The following is a 10,695-nucleotide window of genomic DNA, read 5'->3' as shown; positions in this document are numbered from 1 at the left end:
TTTTTAATGTTTATTTATTTTTGAGAGAGAGAGAAGAGAGAGCACGTGAGGGCACAAGCGGGATAGAGGCAGAGAGAGAGAGGGAGACACAGAATCCGAAGCAGGCTCCAGCCTCCGAGCTGTCAGCACAGAGCCCGACGCGGGGCTCGAACTCATGAACAGTGAGATCATGACCTGAGCCGAAGTCGGACGCTTAAACAACTGAGCCACCCAGGCGCCCCAATTATTTTATGTTTTTTAATGATGAGTCTCTGGGAATGGGATGAGACCTTGGGATGATCTTTCATTTAGTGATAACTACCATGAAAACTTTCTACAAATACCTGAGTCCTTTATTTTTTAAAAAATTTTTAAAAAATTGTTTATTGTTGAGAGAGAGAGAGACAGTGTGAGCGGGCGAGGGGCAGAAAGATCGGGAAACACAGAATGGGAAACAGGCCTCAGCCTCTGAGCTCTCAGCACAGAGCCTGATGGGGGCTCGAACCCACAAGCTGTGGGATCATGACCTGAAGTCAGACCCTCAACTGAGGGAGCCACCCAGGTGCCCCTAGTTCTTTTTTTTTTAAACACTTGTTTTTGAGATAGAGAGAGAGAGACAGAACATGACCAGGGGGAGGGTCAGAGAGAGAGGGAGACACAGAATGCAAAGCAGACTCCAGGCTCTGAGCTGTCAGCACAGAGCCCAATGCGGGGCTTGAACTCACAAACCATGAGCTCATGACCTGAGCTGAAGTCAGACGCTTACCCGACTGAGCCACCCAGGCATCCCTCTTTTTTCTTGTTTACGTTCTCTCCTTGGTCCCCTGACCCATTCCTGTGAACTTAACAGTTTATAGCCAACTGATTTGGGCGAATGTGATGGTGGCAAAAGACATTGGACAGAAAAGTCAGCTTGGGCAAAATCAGGGGTTTTGACACTTGCAATTAATTGCTAGCTTACCCTTCTCACAAGGCTGGCCTTTCTCAAACATTATCGATTCCAGTATAAAACAAGTTTGTTCTGGCCTTAGGTCCTTGCAGTGGTTTTTCTCTCCTGGTTGGATCATTAATTTAAAAATTATCACTAACATAATTGAATTGTAACAAAATTATCATGTGGGGAATTTAAGAAACACAACAGATGAACACAGGGGAAGGGAAGGAAAACAGAGAGAGAGGCAAACTGTAAGAGACTCTTAAATACAGAGAACAAACTTCAGGTTGCTGGAGGGGGGGCGGGTAGGGGGAATAGGCTAAATGGTTGATGGGCGTTAAAGAAGGTTGTTGGGATTAGCCCGGGGTGTTATATGTAAGTGACAAATCACTAAATTCTACTCCTGAAACCCCTACTACACTGTACTTTAACTAACTTGAATTTAAATAAATAAATAAAATTACCATCTGAAATGTTCTTACATACTGGAGAGTATATGCAGCATATACCTACAGGTAAATAAGAATAAGCAAAGGCACACCCTGTACCCACAGCCCAGCTTAAGAAATAAACTGGAAACAGTCCATTTGCAGTCCCCTGGGTACCCCTTCATGACTGTGCCCCTCCCCCACCTGAGGTTACCCAATTCCCCTGAGTTTTGAGTTCTAGTTAATTGTTCTCTTGCTTTATTTATAGTTAGGGGGAAAATCAGCTACCCAGGGCTCCCTGAATAGTTATGATTTAGCTTTGAAAACCTGGGTAGCGAGCACACACGCAGCTGTAACATTGCCAGAGTCAGATGAAGGCTCCTCGAAGACACAGGGAATGAGCCCTAGGTTAGAGTCTGAATTCAGCTCCTCTGAGAATTTACGAGACTCTCTCCTAGGCAATGTTATGAGTGGATCCTGGGGAAAACAGTGCGGCACAGTCAGGGCATGGGTAGGAAGCAGGTGTTAGATACGTGGCAGTGATGTGGTCGGGGGAGCGTGCCACTGTTTTTATTTGCTTCTAAGCTTGCCATGGCCTAGAAGTCTGTCAGAGCAGATCGCTTCTGTGGGGGAAGACATGAGTCCTCAGGCGATCTAGCTGGCAAGGCTTATGGGGGAGAGAAACACTTTTCTTGATACATGGTCCAAGATAGGTCAAGGACAGAGTAGAATCTGGGTCAGGTGCACCTGCGGATTTAGTCCTCAGGTAAAAAGGAAGGAGCGATGGGCAGGAGTCTGTGGACGAAGCCATCCTCAACATGTCTGTCTCTTGGGTTATGCTGTTCCAGCTCTGACTGGTGGCCATCTGGAGCACAGGCGACATCCTCGAATCTCTCTGCGCCATCCACGGGGGACTGTTTGCTTGCTTTCTGCAATGGATCTCCTGTCCTTGATCCTATTACTTCCTCTTTCTTGGTTTAGTGCCTTGTGGACTCCATTCTCTGGCAGCTCCTTGAAAAAGCATGCCTGGCAGGTAACATTTTTTGAGATTTTGCATGAAAATCACCTTCATTCTGCTCTCAGACTTAGTAAGATCTGGATAGGTATAGAATTTTAAGTTGAAAATGATTTCCCCTTGCATTAGAAGCATTTTTTAAATGTTTATTTATAGAGTGTGAGTGGAGGAGGGGCAGAGTGAGAGGGAGACACAGAATCTGAAGCAGGCTCCAAGCTCTGAGCTGTCAGCACAGAGCCTGACATGAGGGATTTGAACTCATGAACCGGGAGATAATGACCTGAGCCAAAGTCGAATGCTTACCTGACTGAGCCACTCAGGCACCTCCCCCGCCCCCCACTTTAGCATTTTGAAGATGTTATTTCACTATCTTCTTGATTCCAGTGATGATATTGAGAACCCCAGGGGCATCTGGATGGCTCAGTCCGTTAAGTGTCTGACTTTGGCTCTAGTCATGACCTCATAGTTCCTGAATTAGAGCCTCACATCCAGTGCTGTGAGCACAGAGCCCACTTCAGATCCTCGTCACCCATCCTCAAAAATAAATAAAACATTAAAAAAAAAAAAGAACTCCAAAACTGTTAGATTTCTGGCCCTGCATTCACATGTGACTATTTTTTCTCTTGAAGCTTGTAATAATCTTTACATCATCCCCTATGTTTTACAAGTTCACAATCATGGGCCTTGGTATGTGTTTATATTCATCTGTTGGTCTTATTTCTTAATTTTTTTTTTTCCCTAGGAGAGAGAGAGAGAGAGACAGCGTGAGCAGGGGAGGGTCAGAGAGAGAGGGAGTCACAGACTGAAATAGGCTCCAGGCTCTGAGCTGGCAGTCAGCACAGAGCCCGACGCGGGGCTCGAACCCACGAACCGCGAGATCATGACCTAAGCGAAAGTCGGACGCTTAACCGACTAAGCCACCCAGGCGCCCCGTTGGTCTTATTTCTTGATAAGCATTTTCTATCGGGAAATTATATTCTTCACTTCTAGAAAATTTTCTTGAATTATTAAATTGATGATTCTTTTGGGTTCATTATCTTTTTTTTTTCCTTTTTCTGGAGTTTCTATTATTCAGATATTGAACCTACATGACTTGACCTCTAATTTTCTCTCCTGCTGTGCATCTCTATCTTTTTGTTTTACTTTCTGTGAATTTTCTCCAATCTTATCATTCTTCCTATTGAGTTTTCTGTTTCTGACATGACATTTTTTATTTTCAAGAATTCTTTTTGGTTCTTTTAATTCTTTTTATTTCTCTTTTTCTTCTTTTCTTTCTTTCTTGTTTTTTGTTTTTTTTTTGAGAGAGACAGTGGGGAGGGGCAGAGGGTGAGGGAGAGAGAGAATCTCAAGCAGGCTCGATGCGCAGTGCAGAACCTAACATGGGGCTTCATGTTGTGACTGAGTGATTATGGCCTGAGTTGAAATCAAAAGTCGGACACAGCTGACTGAGCCACCTGGCTATGCATGGATAATTTCTTTATATGACATCCTTTCTTTTTTTCATGAATGCAATATCATTTTTTTCCTTTCGAAAATACTAATGATAATTTTCTGAATTTATTTTTTGATGTCTTTGTCCTGCATGATCTGTTTTTCCTTCAAGTTACTCTTTTTTTTTCCCCCATGCTGCTTTTGGTCCTAATCCTTCATTGAGAAGCTTTCTTTAGCTGTTTGTCATTAGCTGTGTGCTCATGTCATTAGACTGAGTAAGAGTACAGTCTAAAAGGCTGTCTGGAACTTCTGAGTGTGGGATTAGCCCTTGTTGTGTATGTTAGTCAAGGTTTCCCCAAATGCAGAGCTCAAGACATGGAGGTAGTGCATCTGGTGAGCGATCCAAAGAAGCAGGGAAAAGGGCTAGCGGGAGAGAAAAAGAAAGGTATCCAGCTGGTAAGCTAGCGAAAGAAAGGTAGTGACTGACGCTCCATTCCATGGGATATTCTGGGTCTTAGGTGTGTCTCAGAACTGTCCACTCAGGGGCTAAAAGAAGGAAACATTTATCCTCAAAGGTAGTTCCCCAGACATTATCGTCCCCGATGTTCTGTTGCACATGCCTGACTGCTGACACTGATGCTTCTGCAGACCCACCGGGGTATCAAAGAAGCTTTGGGATGGAAAGCAAGATTCAGGGTGAGACTTTGCTATATTAGCTAAGGTTCTCCAGAAAAACATAAACAACAGGAGATAGATATAGATATAAGGAATCAGCTCATGTGATTATGCTGAGAAGTCCCATAATCTCCCATGATTCTGCAAACTGGAGATGCAGAAGCGCCAATGGTGTAGTTTCAGTCCAAGTTCAATGTGCCTGAGCCCCAAGACAGCCAATGGCGTAAAGTCTCATCAGAGTGCAGGAGACCAATGCCCCAGCTCAAAAATAATAAGGCGGAGAGAGAGTGAGTGAGTGCAACTTTTCCCTTCCTTCACCTTTTCGTTCTATTTAAGCTCTCAACAGTTTGGGGAGGCCCACCCAAATAAGGGAGGGCGATCTGCTTTACTCAGTCTACCAATTCAAGTGCTAATCTAATCAGAGATGCCTTCACAGACTCATCTATAAATAATGATTACTCTCTGGGCATTTTGTGCCCTGGTCAGGTTGATACATATTAACCATCATACTCGCTCTGGGAAGATGCAAGGAATTTGATGGGACAGTGACTGCAACTATGGGCAGAGCAAGAGATGAGACCAAGTGGATGAGAAGCGGTGCACAAAAGGTGTCTGGCACACTGACCCTGAGCTTCATGGCAGGGTGACCTGGTTGGATCAGTTGGGAGATGCCTCAGGGTCAGACTCCATGGGTCTTTCCTCAGAGGCTGATTAGATTCCTCTGGAAGAGGTTTCCAGTCTCTCAACCGGAAGGTGAAGATCACATTGCTAGCATTCTGAGAGCCAAAATGGTGCAAGATGGTTGGAGTCACCGCATTTGCTGTATATCTGGCCTGTGGACCCCACTCCCCCATTTCTGCCATGGTTCTTACGCCCTCAGTGTGCCTGCCATTCTCTAGATCAAAGACTCTCACCGCAGGATGGACCCCCAATTTTCTTCTGGGATTGGGAATGGGATGTGGGATCCAATTGCTTTTCAAACTGCTTTCACTCAGTTCTCCTTATTTCAGCCTTCTCCTCTACCCTCAGTCCCAATGGCCCCTGATTCTGGCGGTTTCTGAGCCTTTTGAGGTATTTCCAGTAGAAGCTGGGTTGCAGCTCAGCTTTCTCTAATCTGCTAAAACAGTTACCACTTGGCCATCTATTTTCCAGTTTCCCAAATTGTGTTGCTCTTTTCTCCTGCTCTCCTTTTCTTATGAGTTTTTGATTTAAAAATAAAAAAAAAAGGAGAGAGAAAGAAAGAAAGAAAATATTTAAAGAAAGAAAAGAAAATCTGTTTAGAGCAGTTTTGGGTTGGAGCAAAATTAGTTGCATGAATGCCATCTGCCATCTTGGCCTGAAACTCACACGCAGTTACACACATAGCTGCCTCCTTTGTGTGCTTCCTGCTTCAATTCGAACGTCACCTCTTCAGAGAGGCCTTCCTTGACCACTCAGCTGAAATCAGGCCCCCGTCATTATGGCACTTATCACTACCTGGTCTTTCCTTATTTATGCACTCGTGCCCCATTAGAATGTAAGCACCATGAGAACAGGTACCCCGGCACCCCCGGCTTGTGAAACAGTACTTCCAACACGGAAGCAGCTCATTATCGAGCACAGTATTATAACTCTGTTTGGAAAATGGTATTTGGAGTTTCAAACGAATGTCAATCCCGTGTGCGATGTACCCTGGGAAGAAGGAAGACTGTCACAAAGGAAGGAGTGGGGTGTGTACAGAAGTAAGAGTCTGCACATAAATCACGTGGAATAGAAGCAGCAAAACGAACAGCATAGAGCAGGAGCAGAATGACAGGAATCTGGAAAGGCCTATACTTGAAACCTGTGTCTCTGATTTGAGGCAAGGACAGCCTGGGCTTCTGCTGAGCCTCCATCACGGGCTGGGCTGATCACCTGAGGGATACACCCCAGGCCCGACACCAAGGACAGAAGATGGAGGAGAGCAGACCCTGCTGCTGTCTCAGCCTCTTCTTTAATTGCCACATGGAGCCAGCCGGGCAGAAACAGGGGAACAGACCTGGAGAGCTCCTGGGAAGCAGGGGGCGAGCCCGGTTCTGCAGGGCATGAGACCACCCGACATTGGGAAATGAAAGCTGCTGACCCCGTTTTATGTATCAGGAATCCATATCATCAATCAGGGACATTTACTTTATTTTTCGTTTTAAAACTTCTTTTTTTATTTTTTTTTATTTCTAGGATACAGAGAGACCACGTGAACAGGGGAGGGTCAGAGAGAGAGGGAGACACAGACTCTGAAACAGGCTCCAGGCTCTGAGCTGGCAGTCAGCACAGAGCCCGACGCGGGGCTCGAACCCACGAACCGCGAGATCATGACCTAAGCGAAAGTCAGACACTTAACCGACTAAGCCACCCAGGCGCCCCTTAAAACTTTTTTTTTTTTTAATGTTAATTTATTTTTGAGACATATGTGAGTAGGGGAGGTGCAGAGAGCAAGGAAGACATGGAATCGGAAGCAGGCTTCAGGCTTTGAGATGGCAGCAAAAAGCCTGACGTAGGGCTCGAACTCAGGAACCAGTGAGATCATGACATAAGCCCAAGTCAGCCACTTAACTGACTGACCCACTCAGGCGCCCCAACCAGGGACATTTTAAATGCTACTCACATCCCTGGAGGTACCAAGTGTTGCGTGACTTTTATTTGATTTAAAAAAAAAAAAAAAGATGTTTATTGTAACAAATACAGAAGTCCTAATTAGTTAAAAAAAAGTTACCTTCCTGTCTAATGGTGTTAGCTTTTAGCTCGGCAGATTATTTGAATTTCAGTTTTTTCTTTTTTCTTTATTTAAAAAAGGTAATACATTCACATGGTTCAAATTTCAAAAACCACCAACGAGTATAAAGGGGAAAGTGATGTTCCCAGTTCCTACTCCATTCTCTACCTTTGAGGTCTTCTTGGAGGCCACCAGTGTAAACAGATCCTTATATCCTTATAGAATATTCTCTGCCCATCTGTATTTTCTTTTTTCTTTTCTTTTTTTTAATTTTTATGTTTTATTTATTTCTGAGAGAGAGACAGACAGACAGCATGAACAGGAGAGGGCCAGGGAGAGAGGGAGACACAGAATCTGAAGCAGGCTCCAGGCTCTGAGCTAGCTGCCAGCTCAGAGCCCGACCCGGGGCTCGAACCCACGAACTGTGAGATCATGACCCGAGCTGAAGTTGGACGCCCAACCGACTGAGCCACCCAGGCGCCCCTGCCCATCTGTATTTTCATTTGGTCACAAACAGGACCAGAACTACTCAGAGCACACACAGAGGTCTTCCCTTCATGTGAGCCAAGGCTAAGCACTCTTCATTTTCCGCTGTAAAGAAACAGCAGTAATAGGAGCCTTTGTGTCTGGGGGAGGGAGGGATCGCCTCTCCGTTCATTGGCAGATGACGTAGACTGAAAAAGAACAGTGGAGGGGACAGGATGGGGTCCTCTAGGTGTCAGGTGCCTTTAATTTAGGACAGAGCTAGTCTAACTTTAACGAAGGATGGCTAAAGGCACGCCAAAGATATGGCAAAAGAAATTATGGTTGTCACGTGTGGCAGGGAATAAAGTTCCAATGTGGCAGATGAGGGCTTTCTCTGAAGACGATGTTGTGTGGGGATGGAAGCTTGGGGGAAGAAAGCTACTTTCTGTAAGCTGCCCAAGGGAGTCACCCCACAGTTGAGCTGTGCGGGTCCACAATCAAAGATGGAACGAAACAAGAGCTAGCTGCTTCCCAGCGGGGCATGCCGGGAGATTGACAGTGACAGGGCGGGGCCCACGTCTGGGAATTAACCTAGGATGGATCTGATATTTCCCAACTGGAGGGAGGCCCAATTCTGAAGGTGGAACATTGCAACAAAGTCGAGGATGGAGAGCTGGCAGATCAGACGGCCCCAAATGACAGGGGTCCAAGTGAACTTATCTGGCAAGGCGCAGTCTTCAAATAGAAACTGGGACACGCTGAAGGGAACGGGCCTAGGGCTAGACCACCTGGGCTCAATCCTGGTTCAGGTAAGTCTTGTCAGCGTGAGCCCGGGCAAGCTATACTCCTTATACCTGTTTCCTAAGAAAGATCATACAGAGGAATAATAATAATCTCTCATGGGGTGCTGAGTTCATCTTAGAACAATGCCTGGCACATAGCTAACTTACTGCTTTTCAGCTATTACTATTTTTGTCCCCAGTGTTTATATATTTTCGAGAAAGAGAGCAGGGGAGGGGCAGAGAGGGAGACACAGAATCTGAAGCAGGCTCCAGGCTCTGAGCTGTCAGCACAGAGCCCCATGTGGGGGTCGAACCCATAGATGGTGATTTCATGATCTGAGCTGAAGTTGGACGCTTAACCGACTGAGCCACCCAGGCGCCCTCAACCATTACCGTTTTTAATAAAGGTCTGTTCAGGTCTGTTTTGCTGGCACAGAATACTTGGTGAAGAATATGGAGAAGTAGAATCATAGTTGGATTTAAGGTAGTGGTAGAAAGGGAAAAGGGAAGTGAACAATAGCATAGCAAGAACACACCGGGAAGAAGGAAGAAAAAGGGTTCAGGGCGGGGCTAATTCAAAGAAAAAAGTCTTGTGGCAGGTTTATGGTGTTCAAAGCTAGACTGTATATGGGAATGTCTCTTGGAAATTAAATGGGAGAAAATTTAATTAAAGAAGCCCTCTTTTTGTGTGCCCACTTAGAACTCAACTTCTATTGCTAGGGTGGATGGCCAGGCTGCATAGAAGGAACCCAAGATCTGTAAGTCAGAAGACTTGGCTTCTAGTATTAGCTCTGCCCTAAGTAACTGATGCCAAATTGAGCCAAGTCAATGAACAATTGTGCTATTTTATTTTATTAAAAAAATTTTTTTAAAATGTGTATTTATTTTTGAGAGAGAGCATGAGCGAGAGAGGGTCAGAAAGAGAGGGAGACATAGAATCTAAAGCAGGCTCCAGGGTCCAAGCTGTCTGATGTGGGGCTCAAACCCAGGAACTGTGAGATCATGACTTGAGCCGAAGGCAGACACTGACTGAGCCATCCAGGTATCCCTCAATTCTGCTCTTTTTAAAAGGACCAGAGCTATCCCGGGGCCTGAGGAGTATTTAACATTCTAACCCAGGGACCGGATGTCTAGAGAATGTAAGAGTTGCCCCCAAAACCAGCCTTGCAAGTAAACCTGTCAAAACTAAGAGCCTCTGGTGTTCCTCTCCATTTCCATAGGTCCTCAGCCAAAAGAAGCAAGATTTCTAAAGTGGTGGCAGTGCACTTTTTCCTTTCCCATCCATTTCAGGGAAGTTCAGGTTTTCAGTTATTCCTGTTGAGTGCCTAGAATACATTCCAGATCAAAGTAGGAAGACATAGTGAAAAACAGTGAGATTTCCTTAAAGAAAATGAAGTTTATTTTGCTTGGTTCCTCAGGGAGAAGGTTGGACAGGTAGGCTGTGATTGTTCAAGTTAAAACTACCTCTTTAAACGACTACTGCCCTAAAGGGTGGAATCAAGTCCAACCGGGATTGTGAAATACTGATTCACTAAGTTCTAAGGACACTATACAGTATGAATAGGCTGCCTCACATAAATGGGCAACCAGAAGCTCACCAACCCTCAAATAGATGGCAACTCAATTTGGTTGCTGGGCTTGGGCATATATGCTTGTTTGTAAAAACCACTGGTCCTGACTTTGTGACCCTAGGGAAAGACTGGTTGGTTAGAAGAAAAATCTTGAATTCTACAGCTGAGGAGATATGGCTGCTTGCCTAAGGGCTATGAACCTGCATCTTGTTTGCTCATCGACCTGTCAGTCATTTTCCTTTTTCTAAAAAAAGAAGACAAAAATCTGAGCTCAGAAGCACTGAGCTTTTTCCGGAAGTGAAGCTCTTATCCAGAAGTGAAGATCTCTGTACTAATAATTCTACCTGGCCTACCCTGCGCCAGGAACCAACCGCCCTCCGCCGCCCCCCGCCGCCCCTCACCAGCCAGCCTGGAGGGGTCCGCACTGCGGGGCGCAAAGCAACAGCTCAGCTCCAAACCCAAAGGTTCCATCACCAGCCAATCGCCGGATGGTGCCTCTCAAGAAAATCAGAAACACCTACGGGAGGTGAATGGCACTAAGGTCAGCCTATCGGCGCGGAGGCTGCCGAAGGGGTGGGATCAGAATTAGCCAATAGCATCGAAGTAGTTGTTGTTAGGAGGGAGGAAGACGCCTGCAAGCGTGCGTGAGGCCGCTCCCGGGAAGGGGTGGCAGGAAGCTCGGGG

General features: G+C 45.7%; 1 long non-coding RNA gene across 1 annotated transcript in view; it reads left to right on the top strand.

Annotated features, from left to right (window-relative positions):
- The first annotated feature begins 10,470 nt into the window (after window positions 1-10,470).
- The window catches only part of LOC144240162 (uncharacterized), a 14,610-nt gene continuing 14,385 nt past the window's right edge, over window positions 10,471-10,695 (top strand). The window contains exon 1 of the long non-coding RNA XR_013337627.1: window positions 10,471-10,552. This is a non-coding gene — a long non-coding RNA (uncharacterized LOC144240162). The remainder of the gene's footprint in view (window positions 10,553-10,695) is intronic.

The sequence above is a fragment of the Crocuta crocuta genome, unplaced genomic scaffold (assembly GCF_008692635.1).
Source record: "Crocuta crocuta isolate KB4526 unplaced genomic scaffold, BGI_CrCroc_1.0 scaffold7, whole genome shotgun sequence".
Lineage (NCBI taxonomy): Eukaryota > Metazoa > Chordata > Mammalia > Carnivora > Hyaenidae > Crocuta > Crocuta crocuta.
Note: the sequence above shows the minus strand (reverse complement) of the source record. Positions and strands in the feature narration are given on the sequence as shown.